General features: G+C 35.9%; 1 long non-coding RNA gene across 1 annotated transcript in view; it reads left to right on the top strand.

The window, feature by feature from the left end:
• The first annotated feature begins 616 nt into the window (after nucleotides 1-616).
• Nucleotides 617-16255, top strand: part of LOC110482340 (uncharacterized) — a 48176-nt gene continuing 32537 nt past the window's right edge. The window contains exon 1 of the long non-coding RNA XR_002467401.3: nucleotides 617-894. This is a non-coding gene — a long non-coding RNA (uncharacterized LOC110482340). The remainder of the gene's footprint in view (nucleotides 895-16255) is intronic.

The raw sequence follows: 16255 nt of genomic DNA, 5'->3' as shown, positions 1-16255 counted from the left end.
ATCTCCTTGTGGTTAATGGGAAAGGTGTGGTTCTCATATCAGAATGCCATCCTGTGAAAACCCATTGCATTTGCTGTGGCTGAAATGCTTTCTCTTAATAGAAAAAGTTCTGGGGAGCTTTTGTTAGAACAAAGCCTACCAAAACTGTCTTTGGGATCAATTACAATATAGCACTGGTCTTGAAGTAAGGGTCAACTTTCTCCTTCAGTAACTAACAACATGAAAATAGATATCAACAGAGGTTAACCATAATGTCTCAATTGTGATAGCTCTGTTTCCTTCCAATTTTTAATCCTTTTTTAACATGTGGAATCTTCTAAATTATAAAACAAAATGATTATGACTATGGCTTAGATCAAGTTAATTCTCAAAAGTGAATACTCACACCTGAGCCCACAGTCAAAGAAGTATCTAATATTTAATCATATTATATTAATATGATTAACATATACAAAAATGTTTGTGTGCAATTACAGATTAATATATGCAACTATTTAAAACAACTACTTTATCTGAATACAGATCCTTCACAAAGCAGTAGACTGACTGCTCCATTAGCTCTATTTACCCAGCTAATATGTGTTGCTAAAGCTTTTGCAGCCAAAGGGTCTCCATGGGGACCAGCTTTGGCTTAGAAAGCATAATTAAGTTTGGGTACTATTGATACTCAGCTTCCAAGAGTTTTAATAAAAACACTGTACCAAGGTGGCAACTTTCAAACCCCATCCCAGGACAACAGAACTCCTTAAGCCAATCAAAAAGCAAGTGCCAGAGCCTGAACAAAGCTGTTAAGTCTGGAGTATAAATGTTAGCTTTCCTAGATCCTGCAAGGATGGAGGGTTAGCTCCTGAGTTAGACAGATTGTCAGTTGAAGGACTTCAGAGAATTTTCAAGGTAAGTGAGGATTCATGAAGAGAGATGCACAATGAAGAACTGGTGCACAAAATAATTTTTTTGAAAAGCACTCTTAGCCCTCTAAATAGTAGAATATTGTGGTTTTTAAAATGGAGTTATAAACTGTTTGATGTACTGAGGCTTTTTTTATTCTTGTGAGTCTTTGTTTATTCAGAGTCACAATTATTCTTAGAAAAAAAAATCTACAGCCATATCCTAGTTTTAATTAATTCTATTTTACATCCTGACACTTTAACTTACTTTTGATCAGCTTCTAAGTGATCTGTTTGACACGTCTATCTTTAATTCAGACTAATTGTCAAATCAGTTTACAATTTATCAGCAATGTGAAGAGTAACTCTAGCCAGAAAACTATTTTTCTTTCCAGAGTGAAAGTAAGCTATTACAAAGTGCCTGGGAGACTTAAGAAAAATGGTACTGTCTTCTGAAATTTCTGCGTGCAAGAACCCCTTCAGATTTCTAGGAACAATTTTAAGTAATTTCTGCATTCAACAGACATGACAATTGTCTGACTTGAATGAAAAATATTGCCTAAATTCCATTGCCTTATTTAGACTAAGCTGAGGGCCCGGAATCTATTACAATCTATTCCATGTGCTGGTTTTGTGGTGCTGTTTTCAATACCATGCTTTTACTGGGTGAGAGTGCTGACAAGTTATATTCTTCTTAAACAATACTTGCAATTACAAATCAAACAATAATGTCTGCCTCAACATTTCCTTTACATATATTTTAAAAACTCTGTGTAACAATTATCTGAAAAAAAAGAGCTCTTTCAGCTTTTTTGCTGTATATAAAATCCCAAGTATAGACAGTCATATCTCTTCCCTATTGGCTTATCGTTACCTCTGTGTAACCCTTCCTCCAGCTTCTAGCAGTGAGAACAAGGACCTTACATGGAAATATCCTTTTCTAAAACTGATTAAACTACAACTTATGCACATTTATTTTTCCTCTCCTGGTTCTGTGAAATTAAACTACAGTTGCAGCTGAGCCAGACATTTTAATGAATTGCAGGTTTACAAGAGAAAAAAAGGCAGAACTAGGATAATTTTGCAATTTAGTGAGGCTGGCCAAAACTGGCATAAAGTTTTGGTTCAGAAGGAGAAATTAAGGAAATACTTTCTATGAGGGTTTCATTTCAAATGTACACCATACAATGCTGTGAATTTCACAGATTTCTTTTCAAATTGGAATTTACTAATTTCTTTTGATTATTAATAAAAAAATTTTAAAAGTGCAAAACATCACTGGCATTAAAAAAACCCCAAAACCAAACACAGCAGATTTCTCTAAAGTATATTCTTCATATTTTGGTTGGGACACTGAATAGAAAATCAGTTAGTCACACAGAAAAGCCTTAGTGTGCAAAGTCTAGTAATTTTTAGGGTCATGAGTCATTGGTTATTACTTAAACCATATAACTCAAAAGTCTGCACAGAAAGGATGAGACTCTGTATATTGGTATTTCCAAAGACTGAGCAGAGCTGAGTATGTTCATTACCCACCTGGCCTATGAGAAGTATGTTCATTACCCACCTGGTAGATACTAAGGATATAGGCAGGCAGCAACTCCCTGTGTTGAATTAGTTTGAATTAATGATATTTAGAGATGATGGGGCTTGGTGCTTTTCCCTCTGCTTCTGTGACCACCATGCTTGCTTCTCAGAGTAGACTGTCCATTCCCCTTTTCAATGCTGGCAGCACTACACCTGCTTCACCCCTGCTGTAAAGTTGCCTGTACCGCAGTACCCCTCCCATCAATATGAAATATTTGGCATAAGGGCACAACAGTCTCACTGTGAAAAAGACCAGTGAAAATGGATCCCCCATGCCCATGTGTTTGTCTTTCACTTGCAGTACTCAGGGCTAGATTGTTTCTTTCTTTCCAGAGAAAAAGCAAACCCAAACAAACATTGACCAATCAAACAAAGAAAATACCCAATAATTTAACAAAAACCAAACCAAACCAAACCAAAAAGGGGAGACGAGAAGCCCTAAAATAATGGAGGATATAAGAAAGGAGTACATGATGGGTGTATTGTTTCCAATTAAGTGCAAGGATTTTGAAATATCTTCCTAAAAGCAGTGGTAATTTAAAAAAAATGCAAAAAATTGAACATATTTAAAGCATTTTCTTGTTCCCAGATTAGTGGGTTAAAATAATACTCTGGCTTTTTACTCTGATTTTGCTCATATGAAACTTACCTTCATAAAGTAACTTGCCATATTGATGCAGCTGCTTGGATAATGTTTGTTCCTATGTTTGTCATTACCAAGCAAAGAGACCTGCCAAATTATTCAAAAGTGTATTGCAGTCCCAGCACCTCTTATTATTCTGTTCACTTCTTGCTCCCGTTCTTTTCATGTTGTTCTGATACACAGGGATATAATGAAGAAGTTACATAACTAATTAAAACAGATGCATTTTTCAGAAAGACTTTGGAATTGATTTTTTGAGAACTAGCAAATTCAATTCTCAAGTGTATCTCAACACTATTTCAAAAAGTGTTTCATTTATTTGTTTTAGCTTTGGGGAGTGATGTTCCCGTATGGATTTTTCCAAAGATTTAAGGTCTTACCTTGGGTTACTTGCAATGAATGTGACTAAGCCATGACTGTTTAAGCATGCTGTCAGATCAGAAGCAAAGGTGTAACTAATGTAGCTATCAAAGGGTCTCTAAAACTGACAGACTGCCTCTACAGGATTTTATAATCTGTTTTATTCATACCATTAGTAAGATATAAGTATAGCCTAATTTTTATCACAAAATGCATAAATGAAAGCAGTTGCAATTCAGACATGGGGCTTTGATGGAGGGCTCATTGAAATCATTGAAAAGACACATGCTGGTTCCACTGGTCATGGATGAATATCAAACACATGACATCCTACTGTGATTACTTGTTTCAATGAAAATTTTTCTGATAAATCTGTCAAGCTTTATAATGTGCAAAGGAAAGAAGGGTTAAGAAAACCAGGAAAAAATATTTGTTATATAAATCAAGGTTTTTCTAGTGTGGGCAATGGAAGAAGGGAAAACTTGTAAATTTTCTTCTTTTAAACAGAGGTCTCAAGTACATAACCTTCAATTTTGGATTATTTCATTTTTCAGGTTGGATGGCTGGTGGTTTACCAGTCTGTATTTCTTTACCAGATCTTGATATCTTTTCTCTATCTTGTTCTCATATGAGGTCAGAAGGGAAAAATCGAGGAGAAAGAAAAGGAAAGTTGTACCTAGTTACATTTTGGGATCAGAATTCAAAACCAAAGAGAAAGTTCAATACATGTTTTCTTGCATGGAAATATTTGTAACAAGAATCATAATCATAATAATTATCTACATAAAAAATCCTCATTATTAATAGCAGTGGAAGCAGTGGTATTTGAAGAAAAAAATTCCTCCCTAGTTACTTATAAGAAGACAAATCTTTACAAAATACTGAAATCCAAATTCAAAGAACAGTAAATATGGTTAGCTTTGAGTTGCCACACTGAGTTCTGCTTCTTTTTTATCGATTCAAAATATTCAACTGCATTGGAAAGCTTGGTCTCAAATAGCTACTTTTCCATAAAATACACTTTTTAGATAGCATAATTTCAGATTTGGCAAATTGACCCCAGGATTAATTAATTTTCCCCCCTTTTAAACCCTTACATATCACTCTGCAGCCCTACCCCTCTATCTTCTGTTTACTGGACCATTGAATTTCTTGCTCACAGAATACCAATCACAGGGAAAGAAGCTGGAATGAAATTAGACTTGATCAGTAGTGACTGGTGATGTATGGGGGACACAAATACTCTTCTTCTCTCTGTGAAGTGACATGTTGACATTGCTTGTGTTGTTCCTTGCTTGTATTGAGCAAGGATTTCCACTTTTTGATCATGGTGGTGTCTTTTCTTTGGCCTGTGGTTGTCCAAACATGGAAATACCAAGTGACTGAGTGATGAGCAGTGGGGATTGCTGTATGGAATCTCCACGTACACACATTATGTATATGTGTCTAGCTCCCATGCACAGGCACAGAATAAAAAAAATCCCTGAACCTTCAGGTACTTTTTACTGGTAAAATAGCTGCAGGGTGACTGAGATTAATCAAATTACTTGAGAGAACAAAAGTTCAGGGAAATAGGCACAGCAATAATCCTTGTGATTTATGAGCATCGCGAAGGATTTACCACATTCGGTTCACATGATAATTTTGCTTTGGTCACTGCCTTCTGACTCACCATGAGAACTAATTTGCAAACCTGAGATATCTGAATCTTAAATGATTCTGTTTATTATGCATGATGAATAGAAAACCATTGTACTAACATTCCCTTATTCTTCTTTAGGATTTAAGAGTGACTGAAAATGAAAGTTGTTAAGGTGTCTGAGTTGTCCAAAACTTGACATATATTATTTTCTTCTTCTTGCAATTCCCAACATTGTCTATTAGCCTTCCCTCATTTTAGATTTTTTCCCATCTCTTCAGATATGCAACCGTCTGACATACCAAATAAAGAAAAACTTCAAGTTCTTGTAAAATCTGATGTCCTCTTCCCAGTTACAGCTGCAATTTCTCCATTATTAGTGTTACCAAATATTGTTATTTTCCTTTTTTTTTTCCATGCATCTTTGCTTTCTGCTGTTTCTTGCACACTGAAAGGTGTGTTGATTAGCACCATGACAGGAAAAATATGCAGGGAAATGATACAAAAAAGTCGCACAGATGTCTCTGAAATATTTTGGAAATTCTGTAGCAGTAACATATATGTCACCTTCTGCCATAAGTATAAATTGCTTCAGCTCATTTCTTGTTGAAGTGTGAGTTGTATTAATAAGGAGTGGGTTTAAAATCCTCATTGTTATTTTAAAGGTCAGCCAGCACACACAAGCAGCATGCCAATGACAGGAGTTAATAATTTAGATAACAGAAGATAAAAGTATTAACTCACATGAAATACAGCGACAGCATCACATTGACAATTGTTTTCCTTGGGAAAGCAATATTAAATTTTCATGTGGGTCCAGCAACCATAATCAAGAAGTTGAATCAAACATGAACTTGCAATAACATACTTCCTGATAAGTTCATGTGTATCCTGTGATAATTTTACTCACTTGTGCTAAATGAAAGGTACTCTGCACATCCTTCATTAAGGGAGAGCAGCCTTTAGTTTACCAGTAGCTACTGGAGAACCATGACAGCAACTTGACAACTCAGGTTTTTTCCTGATAATTTGTTATCAGGTGAGAAGATACCTGCATTCAAAGAATGTCTTGATAAGTCCTCCCCTCTGGTAAGACAGGATTGAGTAGACACTGCCATTTTGTCTATGTTTGGACAAAAGTGAGAAGACCTCTTAAATCACACAGCTCTTGGAAAAGAAGCTATGGATTAGTTATTTTCATGTTCTTTCTACACGAGGACCCAGTCTGAAAGACTGAGAAGAAATATCTTTATGCCTTAATAGTACACTGTCTGTTTGATTTGGTCAAAGGTTTCTTTGGTCAACATTTTAAAAATCAGCTAGCCAACCCTCTTTTAAGTTGAAAAATAGATTAAGAAAAGTATTTTATGCCATAGTTGTCCAAACTGAAAAACAGAAATCCTGAAAAATAAAGGTTAGCTTTCTGGAGCTACCTCAAAATCTATGTGGCAAACAGGATATTTGATTTTTGCAATACAGGGCATCACACAATTGTCATTTTCTTGCCTGCTGTCATCTGTTCTAGTAGTGAGACTTGTTCCTTGGATGGGACAGGCAGCAATACTGACATTGCTCCCTATGAAAATAGCATCTTTAAAATCTAGGTGAGATTTTGTAGGAGTCCTGTCAGCTTCCTGAAATTTACATTCCCAGTCATCCTTGGCAATACTAAAGCCAATTTTCTTTTCAGGGGTAATAATAATAACAACAAAGTAATAATAATAATACTAATTTTCTTTTCAAATCATGACATAAAACTTGCCAGAATAATCATAAACCCTTACAGAAGGGATGACTTTAAGGAACTTTATTAGGCATGGAAGTTAAGACTATGTTGAGAGGAAAATAGGATGGTAAGAAAATGAGAAAGTAATTCAAAACACTGCCTGACAAGCCAGACCTGTGCAAAATGCACCAGTGACTAATTACTGGTATGAACTTATACAAAGCAATCCCAAACTGAAAGCTTTCCCTTTGATGATTTGCTTTCATGTGTGACTGGAAGGACCTGGCTTGATGTTTATCCCCTGTAGTGGTCATTTAGTCCTTGAAGGACTGGATCAAAGCCCCCTTCCCATTCTGGCCTTGTGCCACTGTTTACCCACAGGCACTGGCATATGCATGGGTGCTGCATTGGATGGAGCTCCTCGTGTTTTCCCCCAAAAAGTGATCTGCTGATTCATCTTGAACTCTGCCCTTTGGATGAGTGTGATAACTTCAATACACTGTGCTTTTCCACACCAAGTATTATCTACACTGGAAAGAGTGCCGAGAAAGAATGGAGTGGGGAAGACTGTGTTTCATGAAAACAAAAACCTGTTGTGAAGGAAGTGTTTAAAACATGTAGAAGGACACTGCCAAATTACCAAGACTTGCTATTGCATCTATTATGAAATTATAATAATACAGAGGGGACTTCTTTCTGCTAAGGAAATTACTTGCTATATTGTTAATAATTAAAGAAAAATAAAAACAATATGACAGACTCAGCAATTCAAGCGTCAAATAAGCTTTGATAAACAGCTTCTGTAGAGCCTGTGCAAATACAGATTAACTTTAAAAATGCTATTATCCCCAGCAGAGAGATGTTCAACTACTTAAGTCGAGAGACAATTACGGATAGTAGATTGCATGTTAAGTGGTACTGAAGGGCTGTCAGTGAATACACACGTTGAGGACTTTAAATAGCTCTCCCTGGCTCTCTCAGTGCCAGAAGCCCCTTTTTGACAAATCTGCATTGCATTTGAAAGAACAGATAGGAAGTACCTTACCCAGTCACTCTCTTCTGGGACATGGTACATTCATGGGAAGACACAGTTTATTCATGAGGTGGTCATGGTTTGCAGTTGACCTGATGTTACCTGAATAGTTTCATAGCTTTAGTCACTCAGTGCAATGAAATGCTCACAAAAAGTTTGAATCTTGGCTGACAGGCTGTAGCTTTTCTTTCTCAAGCTATACCAATAAGACCACCACAGAGAACAATCCTAGAGTCACAGAATTTCTTCTATCTAGGGTAAATTTTCAGTCCAGGCAACAAAATCCACTTATCTGTTGTAGTGAAAAAGTTGACAGCCTTCCTATATGCTTAAAATTATGATACAGACTTTGTGGTACTTTCCCTAGTTATAGTATACATGGTAGATCACTACAACAGCTCTAGGAAAAACCAAAGTTTCGTTTACTTCCCCTGGTTTATATTTTTTAAGTTTTTTAATTTTGTGAACTGGAAATAGTTAAGTCAGCTCTCACTCTAGTTTTTAGTCCTGTCTGTGTGCTCTATAGTAGGCACAGACGCTGACAAACAGTTCTGAAAAGCAAGATGAGGAGATTAATTCGCTAATGATTAATTAACATATCTGTGTATAGGGGGAAAAAGAAAAATAGTCACATATGGCTGAAATCCTGTCTTAAAACCTAGATTTTATACAAAATTAACCTGTTAACATCCAGGCAATTACTGTATTAAAAAAAAAATTAAAAAATTAAACATTACTATTTGTTTCAGTTCTTCAATGCCCTGAATTATTAGTGGAAGCTGAAGAAGAATGAAAAACTGAGCCCCAGACGGTGATGAATATTTCTATGAGAAGTGCTAGGCAATTGGAATAAATCATTATGAAAAGTGGGGAGCGTGTGAAACAGGCAACAAATAACTGGAGGGCACTTTTTTGTTACCAGTCTGTATGAAAGTCTGCTTGTAACCATGGCAACTGGAAGGCCACGTTCACAGCATTGCTACCAACAAATATTGAAGAGCAACTTACAGCACTTCCCTCATTCCAGTAATATTGGCTGCTTTCCCTGCTGTGCCCTACAGACGTGTCCTGTGACCCCAGGCTCCTCCCTTCACAGGGACAATCTGCATCAGGGCCAGTTCAGCCCTGCAAGTCTGCATTCCTCACTCTTGTCGAGGGGACTGGCATGCAGCATTCAATTCTTTTCATTATTTACTCTGTTTTCAGTAGTAACATTGAAGTTTTACAAAGTGGTCCAGCTAACCCACATGGGACAGGAGGATAAATCTGATTTAACAAAGGAGTGTCATCTAGAAGAGCAATAAGCAATGTGATAATCAAAAGTTAAATGATGCATTGACATGTTAATGCACACCTACTTTTGATCACTGTACCAAAGCATTCTGGAATGCTGTGGAATGAACATTCTGGAACAAAAGTAACAATGATTCAATTTCTTTTCATTTTTTGTCCATAGACTCCATAAATGATGCCTGTATCTGAGTCTTAAATTAAACAACTAAAAGTACTTTGCATGTAAATATACATTTTGTATAACATATGGAATTATTTTAAATTTTACTTAATTCTGAGATCCATATTTTTCAAGGATTTTTGGTGGTGGGGCTGGTCTTTTTCTTTATTGGCCTGAAATACTATAGATCACTATAGATCACTACACATTCTCATCAAACAGCTCTCCAAATAACAAACTATGAGGAGAAACCATGTCCCTGGCAATCCATGCCTATATATCTATATCTATATATTTGTATATCTATATATTTGTATATCTATATATCTATATATCATCTATATATCTATACATCTGTATATGTATATGTAGATAGAGAGATAGATAGATAGATAGATAGATAGATAGATAGATAGATAGATAGACAGACAGATAGATCTTGCAGCCAGCTGTTTAGGTCAGAAAAAAAACCTGTACTACACCAGACATATTTGCCATGGATACTTTATTTATATTTACAATGATGAAGAAAAAAATATAATTTTTTGCAGGCAAATAACTTTTTGATAACATAGAGATTCTAATACCATGTTTTTGAAAAGGGAGAATCATGGAATATCCCAAGTAGGAAGGGACCCACAAGCATCATTGAAGTCCAGCTCCTGTACCTGACAGGACAGCTACAAGAATCATAGCGTGTGACATAGAGTATATAAAGGATCATAATTGTTTTCATTTTTCTGTCACAGGACATTGAAATTACGTGTATTTGAGTCACTCTGAAGTAATAAAAGCAAATTAATATAAACAATTGCAGCTTAGGATCGTCATTTATTCTTTATAGTGAATTTTAGAGCTTTCTGCTGCATGAACTGTTATTAACATTAAATTATTTGTCCAGAAGGGACTTTCTTACATAGTAGGATTTCTTTTTCTTATGATGTGATAGTAAAAATTTTTTAAAAATATAATCATTCTTATTTTTCCACGAATATTCTTCACTGGACATAATATTCCATTTGAGAACCAGTGACTAGTACTTATCCTGCATGGGTTATCAACACCTGTTATTCTGTACCTATGTTTGCTTCTGTGGTGTAGAAACTATTGCTTGATTTTGTGAGAAAGAAGACAAATATCGTAATGTTTTAAGAGATATCAAATTCAAAATCATTTGTGTGTTTTTTTTCACCTGAATGACAAGAAGATTCCATAAGCCCATCTCTCTCATTTTCTTTTGTGTTCTAGGAGTTTCCTCAACATCACAAAATGCTCACTTTCAGAATGAGTAAGATTCTATCAACAATTTTTTTTTTTTAAATCCTACTTTGAAGAGAAATTTCTTTGGGTTAGAAAGTGCTTGCTTCAACAGTTGGCAATTCCACCCTCAAAGTCAAATATACTAGTATAAAAAATTCTTTCAGTCCCTAAATTCTGATTTGATAAAAACAACATGAAAGAAGGAGCTGTGATTTTAATTTTCAAGGAGCTGAGGCCTCGCAGTTGGTGTGGATTTAATTTAAAATATTGAGTTTTCACTACTTTGGGGGTCCAGGCTGTGCTGTTTTCTATAATTGCCCTGATGAACAATTATCTAGAACTAAAGAATGCAAAATACTTGAAGGAATGCAATGAACCCAACTTAATGTCAAAATCATTAAATCCCCAGCTGGGAGAAGAATCATTCTCTTCCATTTCCAAAAAAGAAGTTAAAGATGCCATAAAGTGCAAGTCTACCTGAAACTAATAACTAGATCTTTGTCATGTCAAGAGCTATAAAGGATAAATGCAAGCTATACACTCCCTAAAATGTTTGGCTTTAGGGGATAGCCACAGTTAGTATGGTGGCAGGGATTTTTAGTTACAGGACTCTTTAGTTACAATCTCCTGTTTTACTTACAGGAGAACTGATAAATAGCCTGGGAGACATCCTGCTGGGAGACACTCTCACGCCTTTATCCCTAGCACTGCCTACCTCCCGCTGTGTTCCACTGGTTCTTTTTGGGAGTTTGCAGCAGGGTAAAGCAGCTTTTGTAAATGAGCATGAAAATTTTGCAGGTGCACAAAAGCACTCCCTGATGAATACTGTGTGTGCAGAGACTCCAGTTCACCTGTTACTCAAAAGCAAGCATAACATGAAGAGCATATTGAGTATTAGGCTGTTTGTTGAACCAAGACCCTGTACCATTAGAGTAAAAAATAAATTTTTTCTTCCAAACACCAAATCTTTGATCCTTACTTGTGAGCCTAGCTCATTGAAAGGATATGTCCCTGTATGTATAATAAGACCGCTGATGTCCTTTTGTATCATTTTCATTTTACTGTTTCTGAATGGGAGCTGGCCAGGGTATTGTGCAAAAACATTTCTGTCTCCCAGCTTCCCATTTCATATGACTGAAGCAATGAGCTCAGCACAGCATGATGGAGAAAGGGCAGATTGAACAGATGATTCAGAGGTGAGATGAGGACAAACCTGTGTTTGAATTGTGGGGTGGGGAGGGGTGGTACTTGAGTTAACTTATACAAGGCTTTCACAAATAATGAGGTTTTTTTGTGTTTTCAAACTCAGCTTGTTTTTATGAGCATGAAATAATTGCTGGAGAATTTGTTTGCAGCTAGTTTAATAGTTAGTAACAACAATTCATTATATTAATTCCACACAACTACTACTTTTTCTCACCAATGTTAAATAGTTTAGTTGAACACATGCTATATATGTCCTCATTTGGTTGATGTAAATATATTTCCTATATTCTGTACCAAAACAATATGGAAAATACAGCTTTGACTCATCAGGGAATTTAGTAGTAAACAGCTCAGTATAATTACTTAAGGTTTTAATCTGCTTGATCATGGAATATTCATAGTCATACAGGTATTCATAAGAATAAATGTCAGTACTGCAACATCTTTTCATATCTAGGAAATTACTTGTGAATTGTTTGAGCAAGTATTTCTTTGCAAAAGGCTGAAGTAACATTTCTGCCTGCAGTAATGTGCTAAACAGCTTTGTGTGTGGTGCTATCCTGCACTAATCAATCCTCTAGGCTGAGGTATGATTATTATTCTCATCACTGGCTTTTGTAAAACAAGGGTAATGCTTGCTGGTGAGCAAAGATTTGACATTTGAGCCCTGTAAAAAACTTGCACAATACTCAACATCTTACACTTATATGTAAACTTAGTGCAAGACAAAGCTCTTTCCTGCTTTAAAGACAGTCCATTATACAGGCACCATATCCTCAAACTAGATGGAACAAAGTTAAAAGTTGCATGGGAAGAAAAATTTAAAAGGCTGCCTAGTTGTCAGAAACATTAATTCTGGATTGCTTTTTGTTGAAATTTGTGTGCAATTGCATGTTTAGATTCAGATGTAAATAGCACACTCAGCAGGCAGTGTGATTTCACTTAGAGAGCATGGAGGTTTGCAGTGGGCTGCTTAGCAATAGTGGGCCAATTCCCAGCTGGAATAAGCTGGAGTAGGTCCTAGTGAACTTTACATCTACTGCATGTGTCCTAGTGATTATACAGCTCCAAGCATGTGCCCAGGCCAGTGTCAGGAGACAGCATGAGGGTAAAAGAACCTTTGGTCTGATTCAGTGCAGACATTTTTATGTGAATAGGGAATATTACTATTTCTCACTATTTTTATATTGTTATTAATGGTGAATTATTCCTGTTATTATTTTTATTGTTATTATTAAAGCAAAAGCCAAGGTAGACAAAGCCTGGGCACACATTGTGGCCCACAGATGAGCTTCTGCCAGGGGATGAGGTATCATGGCAGCACTGGGACTGGGCTTAGCAAGTACAGAACAGCTTTCCCCTGTATACCTGCATCATAGAACTGTGCTTGTGGCATTCTCACCCTTTGGAGTACCAATGAGTTTTTGGTGACACCCATCTTGTATCTCTTTGATGCTGGAAATCATTTGATGCTGTTCTTGTGGGCTCCACCTGAACCTACTCAGATGCCACATGAAGTAAGGTTTGCATCGTTTTCAGCCCAGGCATTGCAGGTATGACACCCACCTGAAGGCTCAGTGTGAATAATGCACTCCCCTTCCTTCTGACCATCAGCTGGTGAAACAGGGAATGGAGCCTTGTGTTTCCAGGTGGAGTTTATTCATTCAGTACATCAGGTGGAGTAATAAACTCCAGGTGGGGTTTATTTATTCAGTACATTGGTGAATTTTGAGCCTATGTTTACAAACATGCTCAGAGAAGCAAACTGTTGTCATCTCAGCCTTAGTAAATATAAGCATCTGATGTTCTGACTCTGATAGGAGATACCTTTATCCACCAGAGTGTTTTGTTTCAATTCAGAATGGGTTTTTTTCAAATACAGCATAAATTACATACATTGTTCCTCTTACACAAGTATATCAGAATCTAACGCAGCGTTTGCTAACAATATGTTGATAATGAAATAGAAAAACACCTCTTTCAGACCTACATTTAATTGTCTTTTTTGGGTGAAATGAGTTAGCCATAATGCTCAAGTCTTATGGGAAGATGGAAACATATTTTTTTAAATGCTTCCACATATGTCAGAGGAGATTTGCTCTTATTAATTAGAACCTTGAGAAGACTATTTCAAGAATATGTAGGAGTGTAGGAGTGGTCTACTTAATTAGGTACTATCAGAAACCTTGGATCAACATAGTTTCGATGTACATTAATTTTTTGAAGTCTATTATTTCATCTAGACACAGAATTTTGTTGAAATATTGAAATATTTGGCCTAGTTCTCAGCTTTAGTATCTGAGGCTACAGGGACTTTCATATCTCAGCCAATTTCACATGTTGGATGTTACACAGATTATTAATAGAAAAATAAATAAAAATATTAAGAGAATATTATGATCAAGTAGAATGGCTGGCAACATCATAATCCCACTATGAATATGCAAATTAAAATTATTTAAGAAGAGAAAAGTAGATAGTTAATACTGACAACAGATTTTTTCTTTTACTGTTTTATTTTCTTTTGTTTTCTTTTTTTTTCAATTTAATAGCAACTTTAATTTGCTATAGTTATTTCTTTTGATGGAAATGAAGAATATATGAGCATAATTTCAGAGTGCAATAGCAATATGGCACCAATAAACCTTCTTCCTCCTGAAAAGAGGATAATTCATATGAGGGATTCCAATAGATAGGAAAGTATCATAAATGAGATTTTATGTTTCTCATGTTAGACAGACCAAGGTCTTGATTGTAGTGATTGAGTTTTTAGGTTAGTGTCTCAGGTGATGGCCTCAGAGATATGTCACCCTGTGTTTTCATGGAAAGTTTCAGTGCTGTGAAAGAACTTGCCCTTTCTATTCAGCAGTCTTTTCATTGCTCTCCTTGATTGCTTCCTATTCCATATTCTGTTTCTGCACAATCATTTTAATAACAGCAGTAAAATACAGACCAGTCACTATTATAATTTCTTATTATATTTATAAATAAAAAAGGAATTTAATTGTAGAGTGTATTAGACACCTGAACAGGAAATTCTAGGCCAGTATAAGCAAGCACAGGCTTTTTACTGTACTAACACCACTGTTATAATTCCCTGCTCACATATCCTGCTCCTGTATTACACCCCTGCCTCAAAGGTTCTCTACGTCTGCTCTCAGTTGTGTTGGTTCTGTAACCAACCAAGAGCAAGAGTAACTTGCTGTCAAGGAAGAGTACTTTTGAAGTAGGATGGATCATGTGAGGTGCACATGATATGTGTAGAAAGATGTTATTTTAAAAACATTCTCCTTGCTAGTGAATATCAGGAAATTATCCTTGAGACAACTTCAGATGGAGCAGATGGGGAGAGAGCAGAGTGGGGTGGAAGGGAAAGAAGATATACAGGAAGGATGTGGAGGCTGATTTCTGGCTTCCCGACTCTAACATCCCCAAGGAAAATTATTTAATTCATCTATGTCCTACTGCATGCAACATTTTAAAATTCTGTATTTCTCTAAAATTAAAACATTTTTGAACACCAAATCTGAGAAAAAACTGCTGTACTGTCCATCTTCTCAGTCTCTCAACACTGGTGGTCATGATTTCTCAAAGGAAGCTTACTCTCGTGTAGTGTTTATATAGGAAAGTCTTTATCAAAACCATAAAACAAAATCTTTAGTTTATACCACAAATCAAAAGATAATAGATTTTTTAAAAATTTCTCTTCGTATTTTCCTATTACTTCAGTTATTAATTTGACTAAGTGCCATATCCAGGGACATTTAAGGAATCCTGCTTCTATCCTTTGATCAATTTCAGTAAGAGGGATTGCAAACTGATCAGAAGATATTTCTTCTCAGTCTGGCTCTGTACAACATAATGTCATGAACACAATTTTTGTCTAAATACCAGGTTCAGACTTTTAAGGAAAGTTTTATTCCCAGTAAGAAGTCAAGCTCTTAGCAGCCATTTGAATTTGAAAATTTCTAAGAATTAATCAAATGGTTTCTTGGATGGACTTGAATGAGGAAACTGGTTTTGATTCAAAGCCATTTCTGTTCACACCAGTGAGTTGTTTTTAGACAATTATATGATTCAGTGATTTTATGGAAGCTGATGAAAGATCAGTTATCTAGACAGATGTCTGTGAGGGCAATGTGCTAACCTAGACTATCAGCATGTCACTAGAACCAAAAATTAGAGAAGTCTTAAGAACTTGAAGAAATGATAGAATCATAGAATTATTTTGGTTGGAAGAAACCTTAAAGATCTCTGAGTCCAACTGCAGAGACCTAACAGTGCCAAGTCTACTTCAAGAAGGATTCCAAAATATCTTGGAAACATGAAATACATAATTGATAAACTAATAGGAATTTTGAATGAAATGAAATAAAAGAAAATTAATTAGTTATGAGATTATGCATAACAGGCTATTTGAATGTTAGATACATAGGACAGGAAAAATACTTATGTGCTCAT

Source organism: Lonchura striata, chromosome 2 (assembly GCF_050655825.1).
Source record: "Lonchura striata isolate lonStrDom1 chromosome 2, ASM5065582v1, whole genome shotgun sequence".
In the NCBI taxonomy this organism is placed as follows: Eukaryota; Metazoa; Chordata; class Aves; order Passeriformes; family Estrildidae; genus Lonchura; species Lonchura striata.
This window is presented reverse-complemented; position numbering and strand designations above follow the sequence as displayed.